Raw genomic sequence first — 16,982 nt, forward strand, 5'->3', positions numbered from 1 at the left:
TTTTTTAGTAGAGATGGGGTTTCACTGTGTTAGCCAGGATGGTCTCGATCTCCTGACCTCGTGATCCGCCCGCGTCGGCCTCCCAAAGTGCTGGGATTACAGGGAAATTTCAGTCTCTTTAGTCATTAAAGAAACAATTTATCTAAATTAAAATCACATTTTATAACACTGCCATTTAAAAATTTAATTTAGTGTCTAGTATTTGTTACCAATCTAATTTTAATTGAATAAAGGAGAAAGTTAACAAAATAATGAAGCTCTATTCATTTTTCTACTTATTATTTTTATCAGTAACAGCAAAATAATTATGGCATATATTTTTTAAACTTCATTTATTTAATTAACAGTAGATCATGTTAGAACAACTTCCAGATAGGAACACACGTAAAAGAGATATGATATCAACATTTTTTTACCTGTTGAACCGACAGACCACGTAATGTTGAGATTAAAGTTGTTTGATGCATTAATTGATATATCCAGATTTTTGTTCGACTACCAGAAAAGAAAATATTAACGTTAAAAAATAAAAATTACACTCTGATTTAATTATGCCTGCTTTATTCCTTAAACTCTACACATTTTGCAAATATTCAACTGAATATATGTAGATGCCATTTATACATTTTAATGAAGAAAATGTGTAATAAATTCAAAGGTAGATATCAAGTTCCACATTTATCTTCTCTATTGTAATTTGGTCTTTTGTATGTAAGCCAGAGGCTCCTATAATTTAATATTTTTATTTGGATCCTCTTTAATTAGTTGTAGACTAAGCTTGGTTTAAATTTGATATTTGAATTTTGATTCTTTTTGCTAGGTTTAAATGATACAGGTTTGGATTAGTCCCAAGCAATTTTATAACAATGTAAGATTATTTTGTGGAAAGACTTCTTCTTAGGTGTATATTTTATTATTACACCCATATTTTCTAGTGGGAAAACTACATAAACTAAAACTTTCAGGTAAAACGATGAACCTACTCAAAAAAAAAAAAAACTTTTAAGGAAAAAAAAAAAAACCTACCAAAAAAAAAAAAAAAAAACAGCAGATCATATTGTTTACACAGTTATACAGAGAAACACTGAGAATTTAATTTTATGTCAGTCAACCTGCTTCTTGTCATTCATTAGTGGAGTACAGACTCTTTCCATTTAATTTCAGGGAAATATGCCTAAGAGATTTCTTTAAATGTTATTTGTGATTTTCAAATAGTTTCAATAGTTGTATATTTACAACTATTTGTTCCTGTGGAAAGGCAAAGAATGATGGTCATAATGGGTAAGTTTAGCTTCAGATACTTAGTGTATTATGCTTATTTTAAATATTCTCCATAAAGACTTGTAGAAAAATCTATACTGCTAAGATCTAGCTAGTGAAACGCAGTAAGAGAGATAGAGAATATATTAATTCCTTAGTTTTACCATTTTTCTAAATATGATAAAGCAGTTAAGCTAATAGAAAATATATTACCAATTTTCTGAGTGGCTCCTAGGAGAAAGTAAATATGGAAGCAACTAAATTCCCCTTTTCTGATATAACAGTCTTAGGGGAAAACTGACAAGGAAATGGCCTTTCCTTGATGAATAGCAGGAGAAATAAGGAAGATCATAAAAAGCAAAGGCTGCTGGATGATGTGTGATGGCCATTCCATTTGACAGACATATAAGCCCCAATCTTATACCTCCAAATAACATTTACTCTTAACGATTTCCCTACATGGAAGAACAGCTTAGTCTCTGTGAAGAACTCTTAACAGTGTTCCATATCCATCAAATGATATTGTCACAGTTTCCAGGAGGCAAATAAGATTTCAAGAAGAATGATCATCTTGAAAGAGCATGTAAAATAAAATTTGTTTTAATAAGGTTGAGTGATTGCCATGCATTTTTTTAGAGTAGTACACAGTAATATTGTGGAGAAAGTATCTAAGAATTTGAAGTAGTCAAAGAAAAATAAAACCTTGGATTTTAAATACATAGAGTAAATCAGAAGGCTATTACACTAGGCATCATAGTGATATTCAAAAATGGCCATGAATATAAGAAGGAAGTTAACTTCCTTCTTATTTTCTATTGATTATCAAATAATACTGAATTCTATTGACAAGCTGTTAAGAACCCTTCTGCAGTACATGCCATAAAACTGTCAAATATATTGAGATTTTCCTATTTCTTTTAAGATATAAGTGAATACAGAGTTGGCATAAATTAAATGAAAGGCCAGAAAAAAAACTGAGTAACTCTTTGACTGTAGCAATAAATGCAGAATGCTTTTATGTCAGCATGCAGATAGGGACTATTCAATACATTATATTGTTCAGTTGTGGTATACAAAATATACTTCCAAATATACACAATGTAGTCCTAAGGAAAATCTGGATATTAAAGGCAGATATCTGATAGCAAATGTTGATTTATGTCATCATAATAAACAAACCATACTTGAATCCAATAACGATTTCATATACAGTAAATCATTTTCATGAAGCAATGAAAAGAATTAGTGAAGGGTCAGATAACCTTAGATTGAAATAGTAGGTCTTTAATGTACAGACTGATTGATTAGGGGGAAATTACTTTTCCTTTCCAAAAATTACTTTTCTAATCTCTAAAATGGGGATGTAATTACTTCCCTCAAGAAGGTCATGTGAGCATTAAATGAAGTATTTCTGGAAAAAACTTTGGTTTCAGCCCATAGTGCTTATAATTGTAGTGTTGCTATCATTATTAGGTGTAGTACAGGGCATATTCTTTTACTTCTTTTTCCTCATCTTCATCTTCACCCAGAGGACTGGGAACTCAAAAAAAGGACATGCTCTGAGGAGTGGATTTCTTTTACTATGAATGAAATGGATCCAAAAGTCACTTTTTAATGAAAGTAAAGCATGGTGAAAACAGTATACCCTTGAGGAGGCTTAAATCTTTATTTTCTCTTGAAATTGCCTCTTCTTAATTATGTGTACCTTATTCTGGATGAGATTAATATGAGCATAACTGTTGTTGCTAAAACGTCACACAAAATTTCCAATTGATATAAAAAAAACTATAAAACTCTTTTTAAACTTTTAGTTCATTCTCTATCAATTCCAAGTTTAGGCAATGCTGAATTATATGGTACCATAACTAAAGCCATATAAAAGCATTTAGGGTTTAAAAGCTGTACTGAAAAGTGACACTGTAGTTATTCCAGTAAGTGATAAAATCAGTGATTTAGAACATTGTTTGTTAGATATGGATAAGTTTGGCAAAATAATGTTATACAGAAACCTGTTCAGAAATTGTTCACATGAAAGCACTGGCTAGAAGTGATGGATAGTGAGTTAAAATTAAATCTATTTTTCAAAATGTAGGAAATGTGTAAGTAGTTAAGGTATCTACTTTTTATTATTATTTTCTTATAGAATAAGCCTTGCCCAATAATACATAATAATTTCAGAGATTATTCCCACGTGAATACATATTTAATTAAAGAGGGTTACACAAAATGACATTATAAGCATTCTTAGTGATGCCTCTCATGACAGTTTTGCATACTTAAGCTTCACAGAACACTTTTCTGGTTTCTTGACTTCAAGTGGACAAGATAGTAGAAAGTAAAACAAAGCTGGGACATTGGAAAGCACTTGAGATTGCTGGAATTTGAAGGAGAAAATGGCAAAAAGAGAAGCAAACTAGAATTGTGGCTAATCTGGACATAAGTGTATGACACTATGGACAATACTGTGGAGGAATATTATTCACTCTCAAATTGTGAGTCAGACATACCCCTTACATTAAATTTCTTAGATCTTCAAAGAACCCCACAGGTTTGGAATTACTATTAAATAATCAAGAAGCCAAAGGTAAAGCATGACCGCTGACACCTGCTACAACATGGATGAACCTTGGAAACACTAGGCTAAGTGAAATAAGCCAGATACAAAAGGACAAATGATTACACTTATATGAAGTACCTAGTGTAAGTCAATTCATAAAGGCAGAGAGTAGAATAAAGATACCAGGGGCTGCAAAGAAGTGTGGAATGAGGCATTATTGCTTAATAAACACAGAGTTTCTGTTAGGGATAATGAAAATGTGGATGATGGTGATGATTGCACCACACTGCAAATATACTTAATGCCATTGAATTATATACCTGAAATTATTAAAATAAATTTTATTTTATGGCTATTTTACTACAATAAAAAGTCAATGGTAATTATAATGCAAGTATAAGAACTTTATCACATTGATAAATGTAGTTTCTGAGATTATTAATGTATCTATATATAAACAGATAATCAGTGAAGGACGCCTTGTATTTGAAACAAAATATCTTTTAAATTCTTACTTAAAAGTCAAAACTTTAAATGTATTTCCCAAGAATATAGTCATTCTTAAACTCTAGGGAATAAAGAGTAAACATAAAATGTAAAATAAACTGTTCTTTTTTTGGTAATGGGGGAGGCAGAATGCTATTTTACTGGAAAAGAAAAATTTAAGAAATTATATTAGTTGTCAGCAAGTCCAATGAACTACATTAAAAGGAAAGAAGCTGGAAAATGTCATGGTAATAATATATTTAGAGATTTCACCTACTTGAAAAAACATTAAATATATGATATGGATTTAACAATATGGATAATTTAGTAAAAATAATAATATATATAATATACTGTACATACTTCATTTCCAAATGTATGAATGTTAGTTTTAAAAGAACTAAAGATTCAACGCCAAATGAAACCCTATGTTTGTTTCCATTCTCAGGATTTTCAACTTAATAAAGTCTCAGATGGATAACAAAATATGTGTGTTATTTCAAGACAACCTAGGAGTCTTTACCTGAACTGATGGATTGAAATTAAAATTCACAATTAATCTTTCATATATATAAACTTCAAAAGCTTATACAATTATATCAATGATGTAGTCATTTCATTAAAGAATCTGTCATTCATATAACTCAGATAAACTACTGACTTAAAAAAAAGACAATGAAAACCTATTACTATGGAATGGTATAAAGGAAAGGAAAATATACTTAATATAGTATGCTTTGAATTCATTAGTTTTATTTATTTATTTATTTATTTACTTATTTATTGAGATGGAGTCTCACTCTGTCGTCAGGCTGGAGTGCAGTGGTGCGATCTCAGCTCACTGCAACCTCCGCCTCCTGGGTTCAAACAAATTTCCGGTCTCAGCCTCCTGAGTAGCTGCAACTACAGGCGCGCGCCATCATGCCCAGCTAATTTTTGTATTTTTAGAAGAGATGGGGATTCACCACATTGGCCAGGATGGTCTCGATCTCTGGGCCCCATGATCCGCCCACCTCAGCCTCCCAAAGTGCTGGGATTACAGGCGTGAGCCACCACACCCGACAGATATTTATTTTTAAATACGAACAGTCCGTGTTTGCATAATTATAGGCATAAATTTTGTTACAAGAATATATAAAGGGAGAAATTATATATAATTTAAAATATAGGGCTATTTGCAAAATCTGAAATATCAAACTCACAAATTATTGAATCACGAAGACAGAAAAAATTAACAGGATTAGTAGTTTCTACAAAGTCCCTACAATGTGATAATTCTGAGAAGAGGTAAAATCACAATGAAATACGAAAAAAAAAGTTGTATCCATTGACACTAGGATAATTATACTTTAAAAGATAACAATCTTTCCTCACCTGTTCTGGGTTTGCTATAAAGTTTATGGCAGTATGGTGGCGATCATCTTCCTGTAATAAGCTGAAGGTAAACTGATAATCAATCAAAAGGCTATCTGTAGGGAGGAAAAAAAGTACAATCCTGATATGTACTTTAAAAACTGTCTACAAAGCAAAATTTAGGTTACAATATATTGTACACTGATATTAAAAATGATTATCATTAAATACTAGTGGTATATTTAAGTATAACAAAATACAAATCTTCGTCCTCAATCAACAAAAAGCAAAACATAGTTATGGAAGAGGTACTAATTCCTTAAAAATTATATTTATTATTTCTGATGCTATTATAAAGTTAAAACAAACATTATAGACATTCTGGAAACTATACAAAAGAGAAAAAAATAAAAATTATCTATAATTTTATAACTACAGGGAAATACAGTTAACATTTTGGTACATTTTATTCCAGTTAGAATTCTGTAGCTATAAAGATAGACATTTTCATAAAACTTCATAACTTTCATAAACTCAAAATTCTTTGAAAACATGAAGTTTGATAGCTAAATAATATTTGTCATATACTGTAACGTATTTACTTGTTTTCAATTGTGTTCACTTCTACTTTTAGTAATTTTAAATGATTCTATGAAAAACGTCATTTTACAGATATGACATTTATTCACAATAATACAAGGAATTCTGGGAAAAGATATTCTTAATGTTGTCCACACATAATGCTGAAACCAAGGTGAAACATTTAAATGTTACAGGTCATGAGTGGCTATGCATATTACATGACGGTGACGTATTGCTAATAACATTAAACTGCTACATTTATAAAAATTATTTCAAATTATTTTAAATAAAAATATAGATTACTTCTATCTTTTGGATACATACCTTTCATATTATATCCTTAACTATTAAAAAGTATTAATATAGAATGTACAGATTGAATTACATTAAATGAATTTATTTTTAAAACTATTAAGGCATTATTCATATGCTTACTTGTATACTTTATAAGATTCACCCTATATATTTATTGTATAATTCAGTGTAAGGCAACATTTTGTCTAAGAATTTATAGGTGTCCTTATACCTAATAATGAGAATTATGCAATAGGTCATAGTTCCAATTTTCATCTGACTGCCAAAAAATTGCAGAGGAAAATTCAATGTGCCAGTGTTCTAGGCAATGCAGATACAATAAAATAAAATAAAATTTCTGTCCTCTTGCAACTTATACTCTACTGAATGAACATCAGTCTTTTGGACAAGAATAAACCAGTAAAGAGGAGGGAGATACTGTTAGGTAGGAGTATGCCTCCAGCTTTGAGAAGAAACATTTAGAGAATTGAGATAGTAAATGAATATGGAGTTTACCAGAAAAAAAATATTCCAGGCACAGAGGACAAGTACAAAAACCTCAAATGAAAGCAAGCCTTAACTGTTTTTGTCAGGTTTGTCAAAGATTGGATGGTTGTAGATGTGTGGCATTATTTCTGAGGCCTCTGTTCTGTTCTACTGGTCTACATGTCTGTTTTGGTACCAGTACCGTGCTGTTTTGGTTACTGTAGCCTTATAGTACAGTTTGAAGTCAGGTAGTGTGATGCCCCCAGCTTTGCTCTTTTTGCTTAGGATTGTCTTGACTATGCAGGCTCTTTTTTGGTTCCATATAATTTAAAGTAGTTTTTTTCTAATTCTGTGAAGAATGTCAGTGGTAGCTTGATAAGAATAGCACTGAATGTATAAATTACTTTGGGCAGCATGGCCATTTTCACAATATTGATTCTTCCTATCCATGAGCATGGAAGGTTTTTCCATTTGTTTGTGTGTTGTCTTATTTCCTTGAGCAGTGGTTCGTAGTTCTCCTTGAAGAGGTCCTTCACATCCCTTCTAAGTTGTACTCGTAGGTATCTTATTCTCTTTGTAGCAATTGTATGGGAATTTGCTCATGATTTGTCTCTGTTTGTCTATTATTGGTGTATAGGAATGCTTGTGATTTTTGCACTTTGGTTTTGTATCCTGAGACTTTGCTGAAGTTGCTTATCACCTTAAGGAGTTTTGGGGCTGAGATGATGGGGTTTTCTAAATATACAATCAAGTCATCTGAAAACAGAGATAATTTTACTTCCTCACTTCCTATTTGAATGCCCTTTATTTCTTTTTCTTGCCTGATTGCCCTTGCCAGAACTTCCACTACTATGTTGAATAGGAGTGGTGACAGCAAAAATCCTCAACAAAATGCTACCAAGCCAAGTTCAACAACACATTAAAAGGACCAAACCCCATGATCAAGCAGGCTTTATCTCTGAGATACAAAGATGGTTCAACATATACACACCAATAAATGTGATACACTACATTAACAGAATGAAGGATAAAAATTATGTTATCATTAACAGATGCAGAAAAACGTGTGACAAAGTTCAACACCCTTTCATGATAAAAATACTGAACAACTAGGTATAGGAGAAACTTAACACAGTAGAGACCATATGTGAATAGCCCACAGCTAACACTATATTCAATGATAAAAAGCTGTAAGTATTCCTTCTATGTTCCAGAACAAGGAAGGGACACCCACTCTCACCATTTCTATTCAAGACGGTATTGGAAGTAAGGTCCAGAGCAATTAGGCAAGAAAAAGAAAAGGTATCTAAATCAGAAAGAAGTAGTAATCTCTGTTTGCTGATGATATATTATATAGATAAAAAACTAAAGGCTCCACACATACACACACACAAACACAAAAATCTGTTAGAACAAATAAATTCAACAGTGTTGCAGGATACAAAATAAACATACAAAAATCTGTTGTATTGCTATACACTAGCAATGAACTATCTGAAAAAGAAATTAAAGAAAACATTCTTACAATGGCATCAAAAGAAATAAAATACTTAGAAATAAACTTAACCAAAGAGAATAAAGACTTGAACGTTAAAAACTATAAAACATTGACAAAAGAAATTAAACACAAATAAATGACATCCCATGTTCATGGACTGGAAAAATTAATATTGTTAAAATGCCCATGCTAGCCAAAGTGATCTACAGATTCACTGCAAATCCTATCAAAATCCCAGTGCCTTTCTTTTACATAAATAGAAAAAACTCCTAAAATTCATATGGAACCACCAAATAACCCAAATAGTCAAAACGATTCTGAGCAAGAAGAAAAAAGGCTGGAGGTATCATATCCCTGATTTCAAAATATATTACAAGGTTATAATAATCAAAACAGTTTGGTACTGGCATGAAAAAAGATATATAGATAAATGTAACAGGGTAAAGAACCCAGAAATAAACCCATGCATGTATAGTTAACTGAGCTTTAACAAGGATGCCAAGAACACAATGGAGAAGGGACAGTGTCTTCATTAAACAGTTTTAGGAAAACTGCATATTCACATGTAAAAGAATGAAATTGGACCCTTATACCATACACAGAAATCAACTCAAAGTGGACTAAAGACTTACATGTAAAACCTGAAACCATCAAACTCTTATAAGGAAACAGAAAAAATCCTTATCAACAGAGAACTTCACAATGATTTCTTGAACATAATACCAAAAGCACAAGCAACAAAAGCAAAAATTGACAACTGAAATTACATCAAACTAAAAAGTTTCTGCACAGCAAAGGCAACAATCAAAAAAAGAAAATGGTATAAAATTAGAGAAAATATTTGCAAATCATGCATTGGACAAGGGGTAAATATCCAAAACATAAAAGGAAATCAAACAACTATATAGCAAGTAAACAAATAACCCAATTAAAATTGTGCAAAGAGTCTGAATAGACATTTCTCTAAAGAACTCTTGTGTACTGTTTATGGGAATGCAAATTGGTGCTGCCATTATGAAAAACAGTATGGTGTCTTCTCAAAAAATTAAAAATAGAACTACCATCTGTTCCAGCAATCCCACTTCTAGGTATATGTAGATAAAAAGAAACTGAATTCAGGATCTCAAAGTGATATCTGCACTTCTATGTTCTTTATAGCATTATTCTCAATAGCCAAGACATGGAAGCAACCTTAGTGTTTGTTGAAAGATGACAGATAAAGAAACTGTAGTATATACATACAATTAAATATTGTTCAGCATCAAAAAGGATGGAAATTCTGCCATTTGCAACCACATAGATAGACCTGGAGAACATGATGCTAAGTGAAATAAGCCTGACCAGAAGAACAAATATTTTATTATTCCACATGTATAAGAAATCTAAAATAATCAAATTCATACATGCAGACAGTAGTATGGGGGTTATCACGTGTTGGGATAGGAAGAAAGAAAAGGGGAAGTGCTACTCAAAGGGTACAAAGCTTCAGTTATGCAAAATGATTAAGCTCTGGTGAACTACTATACAAGATAGTACTTCCAGTTAACAATACTATATTGTATATTTTTAAAATTTGCTAACAAGTTAGGTCTTATATTAAGTGTTAAGAAAATAAATTAGTTAAACAAATAACTTAAGGTGTTGGATGGATATATTTATAGTCTTGATTGTGATGATGGTTTCATGGATGTATAATTATTTCCTAATTCATCAAATTGTGCATATTTATTGTGTACAGTATTTCTATGCCAATTATATCCCAATAAAGTACACTAAAAAAATCTGTGGTGAAAGGGAGACTGCAATAAATGGCACAGGAACAAACAATAAAAATAAAAAACTAAAGTCTGAATTTATATCCTATATCAAACATAAAATATCAAACATAAAAATCAATTTCAGCTAATTAAAGACCTAAATATTAAAAAGCAAACTTCTATAGCCTTTCAAAAATACAAGAGAGCATCTGTTATGACCTTAAGAAAGCATGTCATTAAGATCTAAACCATAAAGGAAAAAATTAATAAAGTTTAAATCCCCTGCACAATAAATATTGTTTTGAAAAAACTTTTATTTTTGGTTCAGAAATATATGTGGAGATTTACTACATAGATAAACTTATGTCACAGGGATTTGCCATACAGATTTTTTTTATCACCCAGGTATTAAATCCAGTATCCAATAGTTGTCTCTCCCGCTTCCCATCCTCCACCCTCAAGTAGCCCCCAGTGTCTGTTGTACCCTTCTTTGTGTTCTTTAGTTCTCATCATTTAGCTACCACTTGTAAGTGAGAACATGCAGTATTTGGTTTTCTGTACCTGCACTGGTTTGCTAAGGATAATAGTCTCTAACCCTATCCATGTTCCCACAAAAAACATGATCTCATTTTTTACGGTTACATAGTATTCCACAGTATATGCATATCATATTTCCCTTATCCAATCTGTCACTGATGGACATTTGGGTTGATTCCATGTTTTTGCTATTGTGAACAGTGCTGCAATGGACATTTGTATGAACGTGTCTTTATGGTAGAATGATTTATATTCCTCTGGGCATATATCCCAAGTAATGGGAATAGTGGGTTGAATGGTAGTTCTGCTTTTGGCTCTTTGAGGAATTGTCATACTGCTTTCCACAATGGGTGAACTAATTTACACTCCCACTAAGAGTGTAAAAGTGCTCCCTTTTCTCTACAACCTCACCAGCATCTGTTATTTTTTGACATTTTAATAATATCCATTCTGACTGGCATGAGATGGTATCTCTATGTGGTTTTGATTTGCATTTCTCTAATGATCAGCAATACTGAGCTTTGTTTCATATGCTTCTTGGCCACATGTATGTCTTCTTTTGCAAAGTTTCTGTTCACATCCTTTGCCCACTTCTTAATGAGGTTGCTTGTTTCTTTCTTGAAAATTTAAGTTCCATATACATACTGGATATTAGATCTTTGATAGATGCATAGTTTGCAAATATTTTCTCCCATTTTATAGGATAGTTGATAGTTTCTGTTGGTAGTTTCTTTGCTGTGAAGAAGCTCCTTAATTAGATCCAACTTGTCAATTTTTGCTTTTGTTGTAATTGCTTTTGGTATCTATGTCATGAAATCTTTGCCTGTTCCTTTGTCTAGGATGGCATTGCCTAGCTTGTCTTCCAGGATTTTATAGATTTAAGTTTTAATCCATCTTGAGTTAATTTTATATATGGTGAAAGGAAGGGGTCCAACTTCAATCTTCTGCATATGGATAGCCAGTTATCCTAGTACCATTTATTGAAAAGGGAGTCTTCATTGCTTGTTTTTGTGAGCTTTGTTGAAGATCAGATGGTCACAGGTGTGTGGCCTAATTCCTGGCTCTCCATTTTGTTCCATTGGTCTACGTGCCTGTTTTTGTACCAGTATCATGCTGGTTTGGTTACTGTAGCCCTGTAATATAGTTTGAAGCTGGTAACCTGATGCCCCCAGCTTTATTCTTTTTGCTTAGAATTGCCTTGGTTATTCGGGCTCTATTTGGGTTCCATATGAATTTTAAAATAGTTTTGTTCTAGTTCTGTGAAGAATGCTGCTGGTAGTTTTATAGGAATAGCATTGAATCTGTAAATTGCTTTGGGCAGTATAGCCATTTTAATGATATTGACAGCTCCTATCCATGAGTCTGGATGTTTTTCCATTTGCCTGTGTCTTCTCTTTGAGCAGTGGTTTGTAATTCTCATTGTAGAGATCTTTCACCTCCCTGGTTAGCTGTATTCTAAGGTATTTTATTCCTTTTGTAGCAATTGTGAATGGGATTGCCTTTCTGATTTGGCTTTCAGCTTGGCTGTTGCTGATGTATAGGAACCTAGTAATTTTTGTACACTGATTTTGTATCTGACAACTTCACTGCAGTTGTTTAAAAGGTGAAGGAGCTTTTGGGCTGAGACTATAGGATTTTCTAGATATAGGATCATGTCTCCTGGAAAGAAGGATAGCATTCCTTTGGATGCTCTTTATTTCTTTCTCTTGCCTGATTGCTCTGTCTAGGACTTATAATACTATGTTGAACAAGAGTGGTGAGAGAGGGCATTCTTGTCTTGTGCCAGTTTTCAAGGAGAATGATTCCAGCTATTGTCCGTTCAGTATGTTATTGGCTGTGGGTCTGTCATATATGGCTCTTATTATTTTGGGGTATGTTCCTTTAATACCTAAGTTACAGAGTTTTTAACATGAAGGGATATTAAATTTTATAGAAAGCTTTTTCTGCGCCTATTGAGATAACTATGTTGTTTTTGTCTTTAGTCCTGTTTTTGTGATGAATCACATTTATTGATTTGCTTGTGTCAAACCAACCTTGCATCCTGGGGATGAAGCCTACTTACTTGATTCTGGTGTATTAGCTTTTTGCTGTGCTGCTGGATTTGTTCTGCAAGTATTTTGTTGGGGATTTCTGCATCTATGTTCATCCAAGATACTGGCCTGAAGTTTTCTTTTTTTGTTGTGTCTCTGCCAGGTTTTGGTATCAGGATGATGCTGGCATTGAAACAGAACATTTTCCCTGACGCCTTCATGGGTCTCACAAAAAGGGTGCCTCACTCAGCGCACAGCTCTTAAATAATCCCATGTGGGAGGGGGAGCACGCAAGTGAGCAGGTGCAGGAACCGGGATGAATGCTTCCGGGTGCCGGCAGAAGCAAAACTCTGTGCAGTCCCACGGTTTTGGGTCTGGGGAGTACCCAAAACCCCTGAAGCCCCAGAGGGCATGTGTTACAGTGTCTTTTTAGCTTTGCCATCCATGGAAGGCTTAAGTGTTAAATAGCTCAAGTGTCCACACCCATGGCTCCTGGGCTCTTGTTCAGAATCCAGGAAGAATCAGGTTGCATGAACAAACTGGAGGGTGGTGAATATGGAGGATTTTATTGCCAATGAAAGTGGCTTGCAGTGGGAAGGGGAGGTGGAAAGGATATGAGGTGAGAAGGTGGTCTTTCCCTAGAGTCTTGCTCTCTCCAGCCAAACTCTTCTCTGATACTCCCCGTCAAGCCATCCCTCTGAAGTCAAGCTGCTTCTCTCCAATGTCTGGCTGCTTATTCTCTTCTCTCCTTTTCTGCAGCTCCTCTGCCAGTGGAGCCTGTGGTTTTTACGGGTACATAATGGGAGGGCAGGGCAGACCAGGGTGATTTTGGAAAAGGCAACATACGAGCAGAAAACTGGGGATAGAAATTTCTCACTTTGGGAGACTGTTCGAGGCTTGAGGATGGGGCCCTCCCAGGGACTGCCCTCTTCTACCCAGTGTTTTCCTGCCTCCTGTCCATATCAGTATCATATAATGATTTGGAGAGGGGTCCCTTCCCCTCAATTTCTTGGAATAGTTTCTGTAGGAATAGTACCAGCTCTTCTTTGTACATTTGGTAGAATTCAGCTGTGAATTCATCAAGTTCTATGCCTTTTTTTTTTTTTTTTTTTCCAGTTGGTTGGCAGGCTATTAGACTGGAGCACAAGTAATTGCAGTTTTGCCATTACTTTCAATGGCAAAACTGCAATTAACCTGATACTCATTACTAATTCAATTTCAGAGCTCATTATTGGAGTGCTCAGGGAATCAATTTCTTCCTGGTTCAGTCTTGGGAGGTTGCATGTCTCTAGGAATTTATCTGTCTCTTCTAGGTTTTCTAGTTTGTGTGCATTGAGGTGATCAGATCATTGAGGTGATGTTTTTTTTTATTTCTGTGGGGTCAGTGGTAGTATTCCCTTCATCATTTCTGATTACATTTATTTGGATCTTCTCTCTTTTCTGCTTTAATAGTCTAGCTTGCAACATATCTTACTAATATTTTCAAAAAACCAACTCCTGGATTTGTTTATCTTTTAAATGGTTTTTTTGTGTGTCTTGATTTCCTTCAGTTCAGCTGTAATTTCAGTTATTTCTTGTCTTCTCCTAACTTTGGGGTTGATTTTTTCTTGCTTCTCTAATTCTTTCAGTTGTGATGTTAGGTTGTTAATTTGAGATCTTTCTAACTTTTTGATGTGGGCATTTAGCCCTATGAATTTCCCTCTTAACACTGCCTTAGCTATGTCCCAGAGATTCTGGTATATTTTAGCTCTATTCTCCTTATTTTCAAAGAACTTCTTGATTTCTGCCTTAATTTCATCATTTACCCAAAAGTCATTCCGGAGCATGTTGTTTAATTTCATGAGCAATTTTCTTCATCTTGATTTCTATTTTTACATGGTCCAATAGTGTGTTTGTTGTAATTTCAGTTCTTTTGCATTTGACAAGTATTGTTTTATATCCAATTATGCGGTCAATATTCAATTTTAGGGTAGGTGCCATGTAGCAAAGAGAAGAATGTATAAAGGTCCTTTTTAACAAAGATCAAGAGCCAAGTCATAGACTATGAGAAGATATTTGCTGTATAAATAATGTACAAAAAGTTAATATCCAGAAGCTATTAAATTAAAACTAGTATAAATCAAGAAAATGTCAACAATATGAAAAAGACAAACTACAAAATAAGAAAAAGATAAAGACCAATAATTCAAAGAAGAGAAAATTAAATACACAATAAATATGTAAAATGATATTAAGTTTCAACAAGTCATAAAGAAAATGCAAGTAAAAACAAGATAGATTTTCAAAACTATCCAATTGGCAAATATTAAAGAGAATAAAAATACAAAATGTTGGTGAGGAAGTGGAAGAAAAGTATTGCATACCTTGGTGGAGCATAAATTAATATAAATATTTGCAGTGTAATTTGGGAAAAATCTTATAAATCTGCAATTCCACTTCTAATTGTATACCTCAAGGAACTTCCAGTTCAAGTAGAAATGTATAAGAATTGTAATTCCAGAATTATGTATTATTTTGAAAATTAAGTACAACTTAGATGTGCATCAAAAGTAAAATGAATAAATGTTATATCTGTAGAAATATTCTACATTAGTAAAATAAATGCACTACAGCTGCATATATTAGCATTGATAAATCTCAAATATGTTGCACATAAAAGTAATTTGTAGGATTCACAGAGTATATAATTTTTATATTTTTTAAATAATGTGGTATAGTAATAATTTTTTATGGATGATTAAGTGAGCTAGGCTTATTTTAATCTTCCCAATTTTACCATAAAAATCGAGTTTATAAAAATAGGTAAAAGTGATATAAAGAAGGACCTCTCTTCTTTACCCCTTTCACTTTTTGTATGAGCTTGGTAGAACTTCAGGAGAATACAAAGTCATTCATACTTCAGGCTCCAAATTCCAATTGCATAGATTTTTTTTAATCATAAAACAAAAGATACAAAAGTTAACATTTTGCTTTTCTTACATTATTTTGACTTGAAATGGTAAGAAGAGAAAAGAGCAAAATCTCATTTTGATACTAATAGATGAAGTAGATACAATTAATTAAGTACAGTTTTTTTTTAGTTATTTAAAATACCCATGGGAAACATGTTGAGAAAGATAAAATCTAAAAAACATTGACTCCATGAAATTAAAGATGAAAATGAGATAATAACACCAAAGATTACAATAAAAGAGAGCTAAATAAATTACAAAAGGAAAACAAAAAAGTAATAATGTAATGGCAAAATTTAAAAAGCTAATATGAGAATCAGAAAACAGAATGATTAATACATCATAAGACCGAAATAGTGTTATGTAGGTCAAATATGAAAAAGCCTCCCAAAATAGAAATAGAGATGAAAATCACTCAAGAGAAATGCTACACAGAAAAATTCACTGTATGCATGACTAATGCAGTTAAAGCAGAGATCATAACGAGATGAAGGGTAGCACATATAATATATTAAATAAAGAAAAAAATCTGATGATGAAGAAAACCTAAATATTTAAAGGAAGTATCTTGTATAAATATAAAAAGCATATTATATTATGCCAATATTATTCATAATAGACAAAATGTAAAAACAACCTATGTCCATCAACTGAATGGTAAACAAAATGTGATATGATCACACATAAAATGTTATTTTGTCATAAAAAGAAATAATGTAATGATATCTGCTATAACATGAATAAACTTCAAAAATACTGTGCTAATGAAAGAAATCAGTCACAAAAGACCACATATTCCATAATTTCATTTGTTATGTCCAAAATAGACAAATCCATACAGAAGATAAATGGTAGGCACTAGTTGGTGAAAAAAGAATGATAAGTGACTGCCGATACGTACAGGTTTCTTTTTGGAGTGATAAAAATGTTCCAAAATCAGTGCAGATGGTTGCACAACTGTGTATATATTAAAAGCTACTGAATTGTACACTTTAAAATGGCGACTTTCATGGTTTTTTGAAAATATCTCTATGAAGTTATTGTTAAAAAAAAAAAAAAAAAACTACAGATATCCAGGCATGTCCATATAGGTATGTGCAGGCACACACACACACACACACACGCACGCACACACACACACTCACACAGACAAATGAGTTATTTACAGAGTAGGATTAGGCAACATGCCAA

General features: G+C 32.8%; 1 long non-coding RNA gene across 1 annotated transcript in view; it reads right to left on the bottom strand.

Moving 5' to 3' along the window:
* Positions 1-416: 416 nt before the first annotated feature.
* LOC108520638 (uncharacterized) overlaps positions 417-16,982 on the bottom strand; it is a 70,474-nt gene continuing 53,908 nt past the window's right edge. Inside the window, exons 3-4 of the long non-coding RNA XR_001882953.1 lie at positions 5,678-5,772; positions 417-495 (exon numbers count right to left, since the gene is read on the bottom strand). This is a non-coding gene — a long non-coding RNA (uncharacterized LOC108520638). The remainder of the gene's footprint in view (positions 496-5,677; positions 5,773-16,982) is intronic.

This window comes from Rhinopithecus bieti, unplaced genomic scaffold, assembly GCF_001698545.2.
Source record: "Rhinopithecus bieti isolate Rb0 unplaced genomic scaffold, ASM169854v2 scaffold_54324, whole genome shotgun sequence".
NCBI classification, from domain to species: Eukaryota; Metazoa; Chordata; class Mammalia; order Primates; family Cercopithecidae; genus Rhinopithecus; species Rhinopithecus bieti.